The following is a 17,223-nucleotide window of genomic DNA, read 5'->3' on the forward strand; positions in this document are numbered from 1 at the left end:
TTTTATTTAGTATTTATTTATTATAGAATATATTAAATAAAATTAAAAATAATAAATTTCATTATTTTTTATTAATATTTTATTGTTATTAAACATTTTCATTTTAAGTATGAATCTCAGCTGAAAAAAATTTGTGAGCAGTGATCAAACAAAGGAGGGAAAAACGGAACATTCCTAGTAGCGCACTACTTGAAAAATATTACAAATTATTAATTCTTTCGTTTCATATTAAGTATTTTTTTTTAAATTTCAAAAACATAATAAATATATACAAATATGTAGTGTCAAATTTGTGGTATTCATGGAAATTTTTGAATTACAAAAGACTAGCGACATTGTTTTTTGTTACAACTAGACTCTAGATAATGATTAATGAATTGTCTGCAATACTGTCTTTATATTAATTGCTTAAACAATTTCAACTAAATATATTAAAACGTTTACTTATCAAATTTTTTATCATATACATGACATTATTTATTAATTAATTTTTTACATGTACGTGTTATTACACGGAGAGTAAAATATTATAAAGGTTTGTTGAGGTCCGGATTTTATAGAAAAAAGCAATATGAATTATGATTAATCTATTTTATAATTATATTACTTTTTATATAAAACAATTTATATTATTAAAAAAATATAAAATTATCTTTATCGAATTACGTTAGCATGATATTATCACCATTATGATTAGTATTTTTCTTCTTTTTTTTGAATTCTTAAATGTTGTAGTCAAATTTATTTTAAGATTTTATTAGACTTCTTTTTTTCAATAAATAATTAATGTTATATATTGTTATTTTTAAATATATATATTTTACAATTATTATTACATACACTTGTTAATTAGCAAGAACTTAGACAACTTGTTAAGAATACTAATGATAATAATATTTAATATTTTTAATATATTAATAGTGTATTAAAATATAAAAATATTGTTTTATAGTGCAAATTTTCATTTATTTTTTTGCCTTTTCAACAAGTATTCTAAATAATAAATATCCAACTAAATAATTTAATAGTCAACTCTTTTTATTAATTTAAAACTAACATTTTTTGTCACAATTACTTTTAAGACATACATTAATTAAAAATATTACAAATAAAATTTTTGATAAAAAAAATATGAATTAAATGTTAATTTTAAAATGTTTATATATTAGATAAATTAAAATAACTTATTTTTCTTTACTCTCTTAAACAATATTATTAGAACGTTGTTTAGCAAATCCAAAATCTAAACAACCGCGGAAAAGCTAACAAAATTTCGTGGCAATGAGACTAGTGAACACCAGGAAGCTGAGATAGTGTGCAGAGGGGCCTACTCTTTGCTGTTTCACCAAATATCAATTTGTCGTTTAGTTATTGTTTGTATGGAATAATGATGGAAATAAAAAGGCCAAGGAAATGAAAACGAAAGAGAAATAAGAAAAGAGTTTAGATGTTTTTTGTCTTTATATTGTAAAAAGAGTTTTATCGATATAAAATTATTATTTAATTTAAAATAATTAAAATAATATAATAAAATATATTAATGCAGTTAATAATTCAAAAATAAATTATGAGGTACAAATTTTTTATGTTACAATGAGTTTAGCTTATCAAATTTTTTTATCATATACATAACATCATTTACTAATATTTTTTTTACATTACACGTACGTGTTATTATACTGAGAGTAAAATATTATAAAGGTTTGTTGAGGTCCGGATTATATAGAAGAAAGCAATATGAATTATATTTAATTATTTTATAGTTATATTACTTTTGATATAAAACAATTTATATTATTAAAAAATATAAAATTATCTTTATCGAATTATGGGATTACGTTAGCATGATATTATTTTGAATTCTTAAATGTTGTCAAATTTATTTTAAAATTTTATCAGCCTTTTTTTTTCCAATAAATAATTAATGTTATATGTTGTTATTTTAAATATATATATATTGATTATAAAGTAGTTACATATATGACATTGATTATTACACTTGTTAGCTAGCAAGAGCTTAGAAAATTTGTTAAGAATACTAATGATAATAATATTCAATATTTTTAATATATTTAATATATTAAGAGTTTATTAAAATATAAAAATATTGTTTTCTATAATGCAAATTTTCTTCTTTTTTTTTTTTTTGCCTTTTTCACAAGTATCATAAATAATAAAGATCCAACGAAATAATTAAATAGTCAACTCTTTTTATTAATTTAAAACTAAAAGTTTTGGTAAACATTCCTTTTAAGACACTAATTAAAAATATTACAAATACAATTTTTGATAAAAAAAAATATGAAAGAAATGTTTATATATTAGATAAATTAAAAATAACTTATTTTCCTTTACTCTCTCAAACAGTCAAACAAATTAGAACGTTTGGTAGAAAATCCAAAATCTCAACAACCACGGAAAAGCTAACAAAATTTCGTGGCAATGAGACTAGTGACCACCAGGAAGCTGGGAAAATGTGCAGGGGGGCCTACCCACTACGGTTTTACACTTTTGCCAACTTCCATTTGTCGTTTAGATATTGTTCGGAAGGAAATAAAAAGAAAGAAAATAAAAAAGAACCCAAAAAAAAAATTTAGATGTATTTTTATTTTATTTTTAAATTTTGGATAAAAGAAAAATAAAAAAATTATTTTTTTGTTTGGTTAAAAAAAATAGAAAAAAAAAGTAATAAATTAATTTTAAATAATATTTTTGTCCTTGTCTTATAACTTTTTTTATCGATATAAATTTATTATTTAATTTAAAATAATTAAAATATAATAAAATATATTAACAGAATTAATAATTTAAAGATAGATCATGGAGTTCAAAATTTTTATATTACAATAGATTCAAATTATAAGAAATAATTTTTTAGATCACAAAATATCATTTTATGCAATTTAAGACAACCAATTGCGCTGCTAAAATCTTCGTACAAAAAGAACAATAGAATCACTTAAAGAAAATGCTAGCATTAACTCCCTTTTAACATGAGGACTCCTCCGACTATACATACTTCATTGACTAGCCACATTTAAATCTATCTTCCTCCTCCTATTTATGATTTATTCCTCATGGTCTTTGTTTTTAGCTCCTCCGTTGTTATATCTTCCCTAATTAATCAAGTTTCATATTTTCAATAAAAAAAATCATATGATATAACTTTTAAGTACAATATCAATTTACCACCCAATTAATATATATATATCAACAATAATTAAGAATTATCAACACCATAAAATTTTTACTACTTTTTGAATTTGCAAATAAAACCTCATTATAATCAAATACATAAATTTTTACAGTGAGTGACGCATTCAAAAATTTTAATTAATGAAATAAAAATTTTACACATGTGTGCATACACGCATATGTACGTGTGCACGCGCACACATATATAATCTAATATAATTATATATATTAATCTAAAACTTGTTATTTAATATATAAAAATATAGTGATTCATTTAATTTGGTTAAAAAATACATTTATATTTTTTTCACCGTTTACATTATCAAAATATTAAATAATAATAATAATAATAATTTTACAAGACCAACAATAATATATTGTATTTACTTATTTTAGTATAATATTAAAAACATTTACTTTTTTTTATTATAATAACAGTACTTTTTTGCACGATTACATTTTTTGTATTTTTTTAAATTTAAAAATAATATATTTAATTTTTATTTTTTTATTATTTTTAATTAAAAGATATAATTTTTTTTAAAGAAACAAGTAGAATAAGATCACTATATTTTTTAAGACATCAAAAAAATTGGTCATTATATTTTTTTTTGTTAAAACTAAATAGTTAAACAACAAATAAATTACTAAAATTATTTATTTATAGACAATTACATTTTAAAATTTTGAATGAAAATAAATTTAAAATAATTATAATAATGAGACAAATAATTAAACTAATAGAGACATCTATTATATATACTCATATTAAGTAAAGAAATTATAAACTTTTGTGGGGGTACTTGCTCTTAAGCTCTTGTAAATGGGTCCGTCTCTGTTTATAGTTCTAAAGTCTCTTATTAATCATAGATCAATTACAACAACACTAATATCATAATAAATGATTTTCATCCATTACTTGTAATTTTATTTTTATCAGTTAATATTCAAAATATATAACTATATATTCAACATGCATAAATATATACCAACCATATAATTCTCTTTTAAGATTTTTATAAATATATTGATTACAAAATATAAAGGTTTTACAAACATTATATAATATTAGAGTCTAAACTCATATATGCATAAAAAGATATATATTTTTATCATTATTGATAGGCGACAGTGTTGCTCTCTTAAATTACACCAACTTCTTATATTAAGTCGTATAATGCACCGTCCGTGACCATTTTTTAAAAAAAATACCAAATCTAAGTTAATCAGTTATTGAAATCTTAATTGTTACATGTGTTTCATCAATTACTCTAATACAATCCTACATGATATTATTTAATTAAAAAAAAATTGTTGTATATACTAATTATGATTATCTACTTCAATATGCAATTAGTTATATCTTAAAAAATATATAAAATTTATTACTATAAAGAATCTTTCAGATAACGTTGTTGCGAAAGGTTGATGAAAAAATTCTTCTTTAAGTGAGATTACAACTCTTAAAATATATATATGTATATATAAGAAAAATAAAATGGTTTTATTTTTTACATTATGAGCTATAATATATAAGAATCCAACTACTTACTCCTCAAATGTGACATATAATCATAGAACGAGGACTGTAATATCCTACCATACAGAATCTTATGCTTAAGTCATAAAATTGAGGTGGTAAGGTATTACAATCTCTAAAAGTAAAAATGTATAACTATATAATAATAATAGTTGAAAGGAATTATATCAAGGACCCTGTGAAGAAAAGTTTAAAACAAAAGTTGTAACGCTCATGTAAACAAAAAACTTGCGTACGAAGAAAACTAAGGTTCATAAACCTAAATATATAGAAAGTAAGAGCAGAGAGTCAAGGATACGAAATAACAAACTCCTAACTCAACCTGCGAAACTAAAGCTGACCGGAGAAATATTTACATACAAATATATAACCTTAAGCCTAAAGGAACATGTTTAAAAGCCCTAGTTCTCCATAAAACCTCTAGGAGGTACAATAGCAAAGTAGTAATATACACATGAGGAGAGTCTAATATATATATATATATATATATATATAGAATAAGAAAATCCCAAACGGAAACTACTTCGCTGCAAAAGCTCCAGACGCCTACCGATGTGCCTCTCGACCTGCATATAAAAAACAACAACACAGTATGGAATGAGAATCGGAGGTTCTCAGTATGGTAAAGGTGCCATGCATATAAGATATAAGGTCTTGGGAATGCCAGAGGCAATCCTAGGACGCCGATACTCTGAGTTAAAGCTTAAGGAACTAAAAACAGAAGCCATAAGTAGGTGATCGTCTAAAGGTTCTCAACCTAACTAAACTTAACCTATACACTAAACTTTTTCACCTTTCCTCTGTTCCTCCGTCTCCTATGAGTTGCACAAACAAACAAGCAAAACAAGGCAAACACAAGTAGTTTACAAGTAGTACAGATAACAATTATAGCAAATAACAGATTATAAACACGTAGGCAATCCCATATAGTTCACAAGCAAGCAAATCAGACAATATGCACATGATGTATGCCTGTCCTATGGCTGTTAATATCAATTGTCGATTACCTAGCTAGCCCGACATGTTCTGGTAGATAACCGTATGAAATTAACCATGAAAAGAATTCCAAGCTGACATGGGGCAGTCAACACCCCAAGCTCAATAATAACCATGGGCAAGATCCCAAGTTGACAAGGGGAGACAACACCCCAAACTCCATATTATCCATGGGACGAATCCCAAGCTGACATGGGAGACAACACCCCAAGCTCAATAATGTTCAATCTTTAGCTCACATATGCATCTCCGGCATATTCGTAACACTACTGCACTTCCTCAATAAATCATACTTCAATTGTTACCCAATTCACACCCTAAGCTTCTTGCTTCCATCAACACAATCATCAACATTCTACCATACATATATATACAATCAATATTATCAACTTGCCAACAATATCTAAACACCAAAGGAGTATTATATTCCCACTATAACCATAAACACCCACACATGTTTAACTTAGATCATCAATCAGTATCATAAATACTAAGCACCCAACATGCATATACTCATTCCAACTTATCCTACGGTTCTCTAGTCTAAATTTTCTTAGGACATTATATATTAAATACGAGAAATCTAAACCATATATTGGCCGATTTCTTCCCAAGCTCAAACTCCTCAATTCAAACCTCCAAGGTTCCAAATCAAGTGTTACAAGATCCAACCACCAAAGCTTGATTTCAAGCATTCCAATTCACCAATTAAATCTCCAATTTAACATAAACTCAATCTAATTCTATGAAATTCACCAAATTAATAACTAGTATTCACATAATTGGATAACCACAAGGGTTTAGAGTTTTCTTACCTTACCCACGAATTATTTAGACAAAACTCATTAATTTTCTCAAGTTAATTCAATTCTAATACATCAAAACATCAAAATCTTCAATACCCATTAACCTAAAAACAAAATCTGGATAGAAGGAAAAGGCTGGGCACGAAAACAAAGTTTCTTACCAAATTGTTCGGTAAATTTTGTAGAGAATTCCAAAACTAACGCGTGGCCGCTGACAGCTTGTCAATCGGAACTACGGATTGAAAGTTAAGAGAGATTGAAGGTTAAGGGTGAAAATGGTTAGGGTTCCACATTTTTCCCTTCCCTGCAGCGTGTGTGTGTTTATTGTGAAAGAGAGAGGCTGAGTTTGGTTTTATATAATGGGCTTTGGGCCCGATTTGGATCTGGTCCAATTGGTTTGACCTGTTCGATCCAATTTTGGACTAAATTCTTTAAAATTGGTGTCAAAATTCTTATTTTAATTAGTTCTATCTCACTAAATCATAAAATTCTATTTTTTAATTTATTTGATTAATAATTAATTTATTAACTAATTATTCACTAATTACTCAGAGTTTACAAAGACCAATGCCTTCCAAAACTTTTTATAAAAAAATTAGTAGTACTTGCATATAAAAAAATTTAATTTAAGCGGTATATTTCTTTCGCTCCCTCATTATCACTACCATAATCAATACTTACTGCTTGTATTTACTCTCTTACTTTTAGTTTCAATTTTAATGGTGGAATTATCGAGAATAAAATTAGGTATTTTTATTTATTTAATTTAATTTTTTATGTTATATAAAATTATTAAAATATTTAATAAGTATTAATAGTATTTTATTTTTATAGATTGATAAAAAAATTTACAAGTTATAATTTAAGATATTTTTATCTTTCAAGTTAAATTCCAAGTCTAAACAATTATGTATTTTTGCATCATCTTTGTAAAGTTAGATAATTTTTTCATTTGATTTAGTGCTACTTTACATTAGTTGGTTCCTTAATTGAACTTTTTTATTAAAAAAATATTAAAAAAGTATATAAATTTTAATATTTATCTTTGTAACTTTTTTTTATATAATTCAAAGGTCATATATTCAAATTTTGTAAAATCATAATAATGATAAAAAATAAAAAAATTAATGCATTTTTTAAGAGAAAGACTAACATTTAAGAAGGAAAAAATATAACTTCTACAATATCAACATCTATAAATAGCTCTTTTACTCCAATGAATCATGAAGAAAGTAAGATACAACTTTTAAAAGTTCAAATAATTGCATCTAATGAGTTTGATCTTAATTCTTTAGAATGAGTCCTTGAAAAACGACATCAAATTTGGCAATATCACCCAAACCAGAGAGATGAGGTTAGACAAGCTTATCTTAAATAGGGTCTATATGAAAATGATCTTGACAATTATCCTCTATCTAGTACGAAGCATCCAAAACGATTTTCATATGCTTAGTTTGGTATTTTTTTTATGGTTAGAATATTCACCTTCTGAATATGCTACATATTATTTATTTTATTATTTGGTTAGCAAAAAATTCAGTGGACATAATGAGTCAGATAATTTTATTAGTAAAGGGTTTAGAAGTTAAAAAAATATTAATAATAGAGTGAATTGTGTTTTCTTAAATATATTGGAGATCTTTACTTATCACATAATAATGCAGTTGTAGCATGTCTAAACTTACTGAATCAGACAGGTTACATCTAAAATGTAATTGAGAATCATATTTCTAAAAAAATTCAAAAGAATCAATTTTGTGGAACTTATTTTGATATTTGTTGATAATACATGATTTTTTTCAAGAACGTTTTTTAATTTTGATCATGTACATGTTAAAGATACTACATCTTTGACTCTGAAACAAGAATTGGATAGCATTCTTTTTTGACATGGCCTTGATGTCTCCAATATTCGTGGTCAAGGATATAATAGTGCCAATAACATGAGAGGGACATAAAATGGGTTACAAGCATTATTTTTAAAAGATTGCCCTTATACTTAATATATCCATTGTTTTGCTCATCATCAATTATAACTTGCATTAGCTGTTGCATCTAGAGAAGTTTTTTTGTGCATCAATTTTTTTTAAAATGTACTTTTATCGTCAACATCATTTGTTTTTCTAGTAAGCAATATGATGAGTTACATGCTGTCAAGACAGATGAAATTGTCTATTTATTAAAGATTGATAAACTTGAAAAAACTGGTAAAAGAAAAATTCAAATTGATACCTTGAAACGAGCAAGTGATACTAATGCGGTTCTCATTTCCCTTCTATTTGCAGTTTGATAAGTATGTATGGTTTAACGTTGACTGTTTTACAAAAAGTTAATGTTGATGGATCAACTTATTCTCAGCATAGTGATGCAGACAGTGCTTACAATATCTTGACCTCATTTGAGTTTGTGTTGATCTTGCATTTGATGAAACATATTATGGGAGTAACTGGTCTTCATTGTCAAGCTTTACAAAAGCAATTTCAAGACATAGTTAATAATGTGCAACTAGTTCATTCTACAAAAACACTTATCCAAAACATGAGAGATGACAGAATCATTTTGTGAGCAACATGATATTCTACTTCCTGATTTACTGCTTCTTATGTAGTAAGGCAGGGACACTCGTATCACCAAAAAGATCATATTACAGTTGAACATTATTTTAGAGTAGAGATATTTTTAATTACAATTGATAAGTAATTACAAGAATTGAATAGCAGATTCCATGATCAAGTAATGGATCTATTAAATCTGAGCTCTACTCTCATGCCTAAGGATGCTTACAAAAATTTTGACATTGTTAAGATTTCCACTCTTATTGACAGTTACTATCCTAAAGACTTTACTGAAGAAGAGAAGATTAGTTTGCTTTTTCAGCTTTAACATTTTATTCTTAATGCCTGTCAACGTCCAGAAATAAAGAATCTATCAACTAGACGTTTGGTAGAAACAAAAAAGTTAAAAGTGTATTACTTAATTGATATATTGATTCGTCTGATATTAACTCTTTCAGTTTCTGGAGTTACTACAGAGCGATCATTTTCAACAATGAAAATAATAAAGACAAGGTTAGAAAATAAGATGGGGGACGAATTTCTCACAAATATTTTGGTTACTTACATTAAAAAAGGAATTACTGAAAAGTTTAGTTCTGATTCAATTATTGAAGAGTACCATTATAAACTATTTTATATTTTTATCTGTAAAATTATTTATTTATTATCATATTAGTAACAAACTTAAAGAATAATTATATTTATAAATTTTATTTTAATATAAATACTAATATGTCATTTTTATGTTAAATTTTTGGCTTCCTCAAATTTTTTTTCAAGCTGGTGATATGTATAAAATCTTTCACATGACTAGTCGTCCTTAATTTTGCATATAACTTTAAAAAGGTATGAGGACCCATTCGCAAAATATCACGAAACTTAATTGTTTCACGCAACTATGACAATAAAGTAGCTCAGATTTGTTCTCTCCTAATAATTTAATCTCTTGTGGGTTTCTCAATATTCTTAGCCATCACTTTCTATAAATATAACATGTGTACAGTATAATATAATATTGTTATTGTGCAAAGTCACTTATCTCTCTCCCAATTTTCTTTCAAAACAGTTAATAAATGTCATTGATTCTCAATAGTACATATAAGTCCTTGATTAACTATAGAAACAACTAATCTATGTTCTTGAAAACTATAAGGTTGAATATGTAGGATAATAAAAAATCATCAAAAAAGATATTTTTATGTCTTGATTATAATTACAATTATACAATAATATAAACTCCAATCTTCATCACCAACAAACGTATACATGCCGAAACTGCGAAAACAATCAAACCATGTTTATATACTGCAATGTAATTTTTTAATGAAAGCCAAAATCTAACATCAACAACAATAAAATAGACAATATACATATACAAAGATTAAATAGAATACCTGAAATAGATAAAATTCTAATATTTTATTTGTGACTAACACAATTTAAAAAGCTTTAGATTTTTTATTATCACATTTTTGATTTTTTTTAGTTATGATAATAAAAATAATGCACTCAAATCACAAGGTTGATAGTTCAATGCAAAACATACAGACAAAATCAACCAAAAAGATAAAGATAACAATGCTATTACTACAAATTAAAAATGAAAAAAAAATTCAAGAACTACTATAGGATCCATATTACAGAGGTAGTTTCATATATGAAATAAAAAAATAGTAATTTTTACATATTAAAAATCATGAAATCCTAATATATTTGTGTAAAATTAGACTAAGAATAGTTGTAGAATGCTAGTAGTAATGCAGTAGATGATGGAGAAATTCACTCTGATTTTGTGGTAGAGGCAGAGTTTAGATGCTTCTATTTTGTCAACTTCAAACGCCGTGAAAGAAAACTCTTCTAGTTTTTCTTTTTTTTAGAAGGATAAACGTAAGAAATTACCCTTGTATCTGTTTTTCTACTTAGTTTTTCATTTATAAAAGGAGAAAAATTTGTGTTGGGCCAATCTTTTTTTGAATTATTTCATTTTTTCTTTAAATTTTTATCTCCTAACAAACAATAAAAAATGGACAAATGTACATGATGATGCAAGGGTGATGTAAGGTAGAAAAATGTCTTACTCTTATTAGAATGTTTTGTTGAAAATTAGACTTTCAAAATAATATTTTAATTACTTTAGATGTGGATCATCAAAAATATAGTTCACACCAATATTCTTAGAACACTTGAAACAGCACAACCTCGTTCTTTTTCTTAATTGAAAAATATGTTGCAAGTAACTCTTGCTAATATTTGAGAAGGCTTAATGTTATCTGATGCTTCTCTTTTTATATAATTCAATTCATGCAACGGTCATAAAACAATTCAATGCTTTTTTTCTTAATTAGCAATAATTCAATTTAATGCTTTTCTTCTTAATTAACAATGGTCATATTTTTAAGAAGATTATCAACGGTCATAAATAAATTCAAAGCTTTTATTTTTATTAGAGTATCTCATGTTGTACTAAATTTGAAACACAATCTTAAAAACACAACAATCCCCACATGTTTCAAACTTTGGAAAAACTAGAAGAACTAAGGGAGGTCGAGAATATTTTGTATTAGTAGAGTATCTAAAAGGATTTGAACTTCACCTTAGGTTGAGTAGGTGACAATCCTGTAGAAGTGTGGTAGAGTAAACTCTTTGAACCTTATACTTCTGAGATTATGGTTGGAACACATCCACAAATCCACAAAACATTTTCTTAGGTAATGTTGCTCCTGGTAGTTTACGCTTTAACAGCCATGTGCCACATCCTGTTAATATGAAAGTTCTAGAGTTAAGTGCCTAAACTCATAGGAGACGATCTCATCTCCACTCTTAGTTTTGTGCTTATCTATTAAGAGTATGTTGCAATAACATTTTCATCCCTATATTTTGGAACTATGAACATCATCACCAAGTGTCTCATATAAATGACAGAAACAATAAAGCACCATAACTGCATTAGTACTGTCATTCACCCTAGGGAGGAACTCATCGCCAAACATCTCATATGTATGGCGAAAAACAAAGAAACAATAATACTCTTAAAACTTATATGACTTCGTTGACAACATTGAACCATCTTTATAGAAGATCTATTAAGAGTGGTTGAGTATCAATTGTACAATTTACTCAATAGGCACCAGTTCCATCCCCTTCGATGTTTTACTTACTAGCGTCCTAGTAAGTGGCTTCGTCAAAGGATCAGCCAAATTCTTTTCTGACCTTATAAAATTCATAGATATTACACAACTTTCTGTTAGTTGTCTTACAATATTGTGCCACATTCTTATATGTTGGTTTTTACCATTGTAAATCTTACTCTTTACTCTAGCAATAGCAGCTTGATTATCACAATGCATAGTCACAGATGTTTCTGTCTTAATCCATAGTGGTAGCCATTCGGCTTCAATCACTGCCTTCTCTGAGGGTATAAATTCCGATTCTATAGTTGATCTAGCAATGCATGTCTGTTTGGTGGATTTCTAAGAAACTGCAACTCTTGCTAACATAAACACAAAATCACTTATTGTTGAGTTAAGAAATTAACTAAATTAATTAATGATGACAAACATTATTTTTGGGCAATTATCTAACTAATGTCAATTATTTGTGATTAAGCATTGCAGGCAACAAATCAATACAGCAGCCTAAATTGAATGAAAACAAAAACAAGGCTGGCGGGTAACAAACCAATAAAAGCCCAAAAAAAAACAAAGAAAGAAATCTAACGGGCTGAACTTGAGTGATAACCAACCCAAGCCTGATTTGATTTCAGCAAGCAAATCCCTCCATCATTACTTCCAAAGCAACGTACACTTTTTCCTGTTTTGGTCAGAACTCAAAGAAAGTGAGAGAGAGCTTCTTCCCTAAGCTGTTCACTAAAGAAGAAAGAAAGAGAAAAATTAAGCTTGAAAGGCAGAGGTCTAATCAACCATTTCAAACTACATCAAGCTAAGACAGAGCTAAAAGGTAACCCATTTCCTTATACATGCATCATATCTTCTTCTCTTCATCTTCCACGTTCTGCCTATCCATTATGAGATACAAGGAAAAGATGATCTCTGCTCCCACTGCTGTGCATCTACGGTCACAAGTGAGTCTTGGGGACCAAGTAGCTTGTCAATGGCCAAAATCTGGGTTGACCAGTGAGGATATCTGTTTTCTGCTTTCCTATGATTTTTGGTCAACAAGAGAAGGTTAGAACCAAAGCTTCTATTCTGAGGATTAATGGGAAAAAGGTGAGTTGGTGGGTTGGTGAAGCACAAGGCTCAAGAAGTTGACCTAGGGAAAGCAACCTAGCAACATGCAAGGAGATAAAAGAAGATTTCTGTTCATTCAGAAAGCAAGGAGAGATAACCCAGTGTATTGAGGTTTTATTCTGTGAAGAAGCTCTCTGAAGAAGTTCATCTACTTGGACAGTGCTTTCTTTTAAAGAAGCATTCCGCCAAAAATAAAGAACTGAATCAGAGACATGCAAATCTAGTTTATCACATAGCAAAGAGGCTATTGAAGAAGTCAATCTCCTTTATGTTTTACAGATTGTAATTTACTTTTCAATGTTTATCTTTCTGTAATTTCTTGAGTGAAAAGGCATATTGAGAGAGCTCAAGTAAAAGCCAATGAGTGAAAGAGGTTGAGTGATTCACTTGAGAGAAAAGCCTAGAGTCATCTCTGATTTCTTTAGGTAAGTCTGTGTCTTGTATCTTGTACCAGTGAAGTACCCCTTTCTTAGTTGGGTGAGCACTAAGAGTGAAGAGTTAGGTATTAGCATAGCCAATGTCAAGTTAGGTTAGAACTTGAATGTGAAAGGATTGTGTCAATCTTGTGGAATTGGTGTATGTAATACTTTAACTATAGTGAAAATTCCACCACTGTTGTGGTGGAGACTGGACATAGGTTGCATTGGACAAGGGCAACCGAACCAGGATACATGATGGTGTTAGCTTCTCTTTTCTCTGCTCTGTTCTGTTTTCTGATATTCATGAGACAAAACAAAATTGTCTTATAAATTTTCGCTGCTGAGTTCAAACAGAATCAAAATTGAAAGTTTGTTTTAAAAGGGTTAATTCATCGACATAAAAGAAGGTCATAGATTCAACCCCCTTCTCTAAGCCTTCTACAACCTTCAATTGGTATCAAAAGCTAAGGTCTCAAGAATCAAGCTTCACCGCTTGGAGCAAAGATCCAATGGCGAACAACTTGGGCACAATCACAGTTGCCTACACCCTCACTGAAGGCCAGTCAAACAACCGGCCTCCTTTCTTCAACGGGAAGAACTATGCCTACTGGAAAGAGAGGATGAGGATCTTCATCCAATCCATTAACTACAACATTTGGAAGATTATTGTAAACGGTCCTAAGATTCCAACAAAAACAAGTGCTGATGGAGTGGTGACTCCAAAAGAAGAAGCTGAGTGGAATGAAGATGATAAGAAGAAGATGGAGCTGAATGCTAAAACCATCAACCTTCTTCACTGTGCTATCAGTTTTGAAGAGTACTGAAAGGTGTCTAGATGCAAGACAGCCAAAAAAATCTGGGAGAAACTCTAGGTTACACATGAAGGCACTAAACAGGTCAAAGAAATGAGGATTGATATGCTGCAAAAAGAGTACGACATGTTTAATTTGAAGCATGGAGAAAGTGGTGCACGAAATTACAATCACACTTTTGCAACTCCGCACAACTAACCAGCAAGTGCACTGGGTCGTCCAAGTAATACCTTACGTGAGTAAGAGTCGATCCCACGGAGATTGTCGGCTTGAAGCAAGCTATGGTTATCTTGTAACTCTTAGTCAGGATATCAATAATTCTCAGATTTAATTGTAAAAAGTAAAAGAACATGAATAAATACTTGTTATGCAGTAATGAAGAACAGGTTGAGGTTTTGGAGTTGCTCTGTCCCCTGAATCTCTGCTTTCCTACTATCTTCTTCTTCACACACGCAAGGCTCCTTCCCTGGCAAGCTTTATGTTGGGCATCATCGTTGTCAATGGCTACTTCTTGTCCTCTCAGTGAAAATGTTCTATGCACGCTGTCACCGCACGGCTAATCATCTGTCGGTTCTCAATCATGTTGGAATAGAATCCATTGATCCTTTTGCGTCTGTCACACGCCCAACACTCGCGAGTTTGAAGCTCGTCACAGTCATCCCTTCCCAGATCCTACTCAGAATACCACAGACAAGGTTTAGACGTTCCGGATCTCAGGAATGGCCGCCAATAATTCTAGCCTATACCACGAAGGTTCTAATCTTAAATTAGAAACCCAAGAGATACACATTCAAGCTTGATTGCATGTAGAACGGAAGTGGTTGTCAGGCACGCGTTCATAGGTGAGAATGATGATGATTGTCACGGATCATCACATTCATCTGGTTGAAGTGCGAATGAATATCTTAGAATAGAAGCAAGCGTGATAGAATGGAAAACAGTAGTAATTGCATTAATTCATCGAAACACAGCAGAGCTCCGCACCCCCAACAATGGGGTTTAGAGACTCATGCCGTAGAAGATACAATATGAAACGTGTAGAATGTCATGAGGTGCAAGATGAATCACTAAAAGTAGTTTTTATAGTAAACTAGTGACCTAGAGTTACAGCAAATGAGTAAGCTAGGGTGTTTTGTGTAAAAATCCACTTCCGGGGCCCACTTGGTGTGTGCTTGGGCTGAGCATTGAAGCTTTCATGTGTAGAGACTTTTCTTGGGGTTAAACGCCAGCTTTTGTGCCAGTTTGGGCGTTTAACTCCAGCTTTTATGCCAGTTCTGGCGTTAAACGCCAGAATTCTTAAGCTGACTTGGAACACCGATTTGGGCCATCAAATCTTGAACAAAGTATAGACTATTATATATTTCTGGAAAGCCCAGAATGTCTACTTTCCAACACAATTGAGAGTGTGCCAATTGGGCTTCTGTAGCTCCAGAAAATCCACTTCGAGTGTAGGGAGGTCAGAATCCAACAGCATCAGCAGTCCTTTTTCAGCCTCTGAATCAGATTTTTGCTCAGGTCCCTCAATTTCAGCCAGAAAATACCTGAAATCATAGAAAAATACACAAACTCATAGTAAAGTCTAGAATTTTGATTTTTATTTAAAAACTAATAAAAACATAATAAAAACTAACTAAAATATACTAAAAACAAACTAAAAACAGTGCCAAAAAGCGTATAAATTATCCGCTCATCACAACACCAAACTTAAATTGTTGCTTGTCCCCAAGCAACTGAAAATCAAATAGGATAAAAAGAAGAGAATATACAATGAATTCCAAAAACATCTATGAAGATTAATATTAATTAGATGAGCGGGGCTTTTAGCTTTTTGCCTCTGAACAGTTTTGGCATCTCACTTTATCCTTTGAAATTCAGAATGATTGGCTTTTGTAGGAACTCAGAATCCAGATAGCGTTATTGATTCTCCTAGTTAAGTATGTTGATTCTTGAACACAGCTACTTTATGAGTCTTGGCCGTGACCCTAAGCATTTTGTTTTCCAGTATTACCACCGGATACATAAATGCCACAGACACATAACTAGGTGAACCTTTTCAGATTGTGACTCAGCTTTGCTAAAGTCCCCAATTAGAGGTGTCCAGAGCTCTTAAGCACACTCTTTTTCCTTTGGACCATGACTTTAACCGCTCAGTCTCAAGTTTTTACTTGACACCTTCACGCCACAAGCACATGGTTAAGGACAACTTGGTTTAGCCGCTTAGGCCAGGATTTTATTCCTTTAGGCCCTCCTATCCACTGATGCTCAAAGCCTTGGATCCTTTTTATTTTACCCTTGCCTTTTGGTTTAAAGGGCTATTAGCTTTTTCTGCTTGCCTTTTTCTTTTTCTTTCTCTTTTTTTTTCCGCATATATAATTGTTTTTTGTTTTGTTTTTTTTTTTTGCAAGCTTTTCACTATTTTTTCTTACTTCAAGAATCAATTATATAATTTTTCAGATTATCAATAACATTTATCCTTTTCCATTATTCTTTCAAGAGCCAACAATTTTAACATTCATGGACAACAAATTCAAAAATATGCACTATTCAAGCATTCATTCAGAAAAACAAAAAGTATTGCCACCACATCAAAATAATTAATCTGTTTTTAAAATTTGAAATTCATGTACTTCTTTTTCTTTTGCAATAAAAAACA

This window comes from Arachis ipaensis, chromosome B8, assembly GCF_059453495.1.
Source record: "Arachis ipaensis isolate K30076 ecotype BB chromosome B8, ASM5945349v1, whole genome shotgun sequence".
NCBI lineage: Eukaryota > Viridiplantae > Streptophyta > Magnoliopsida > Fabales > Fabaceae > Arachis > Arachis ipaensis.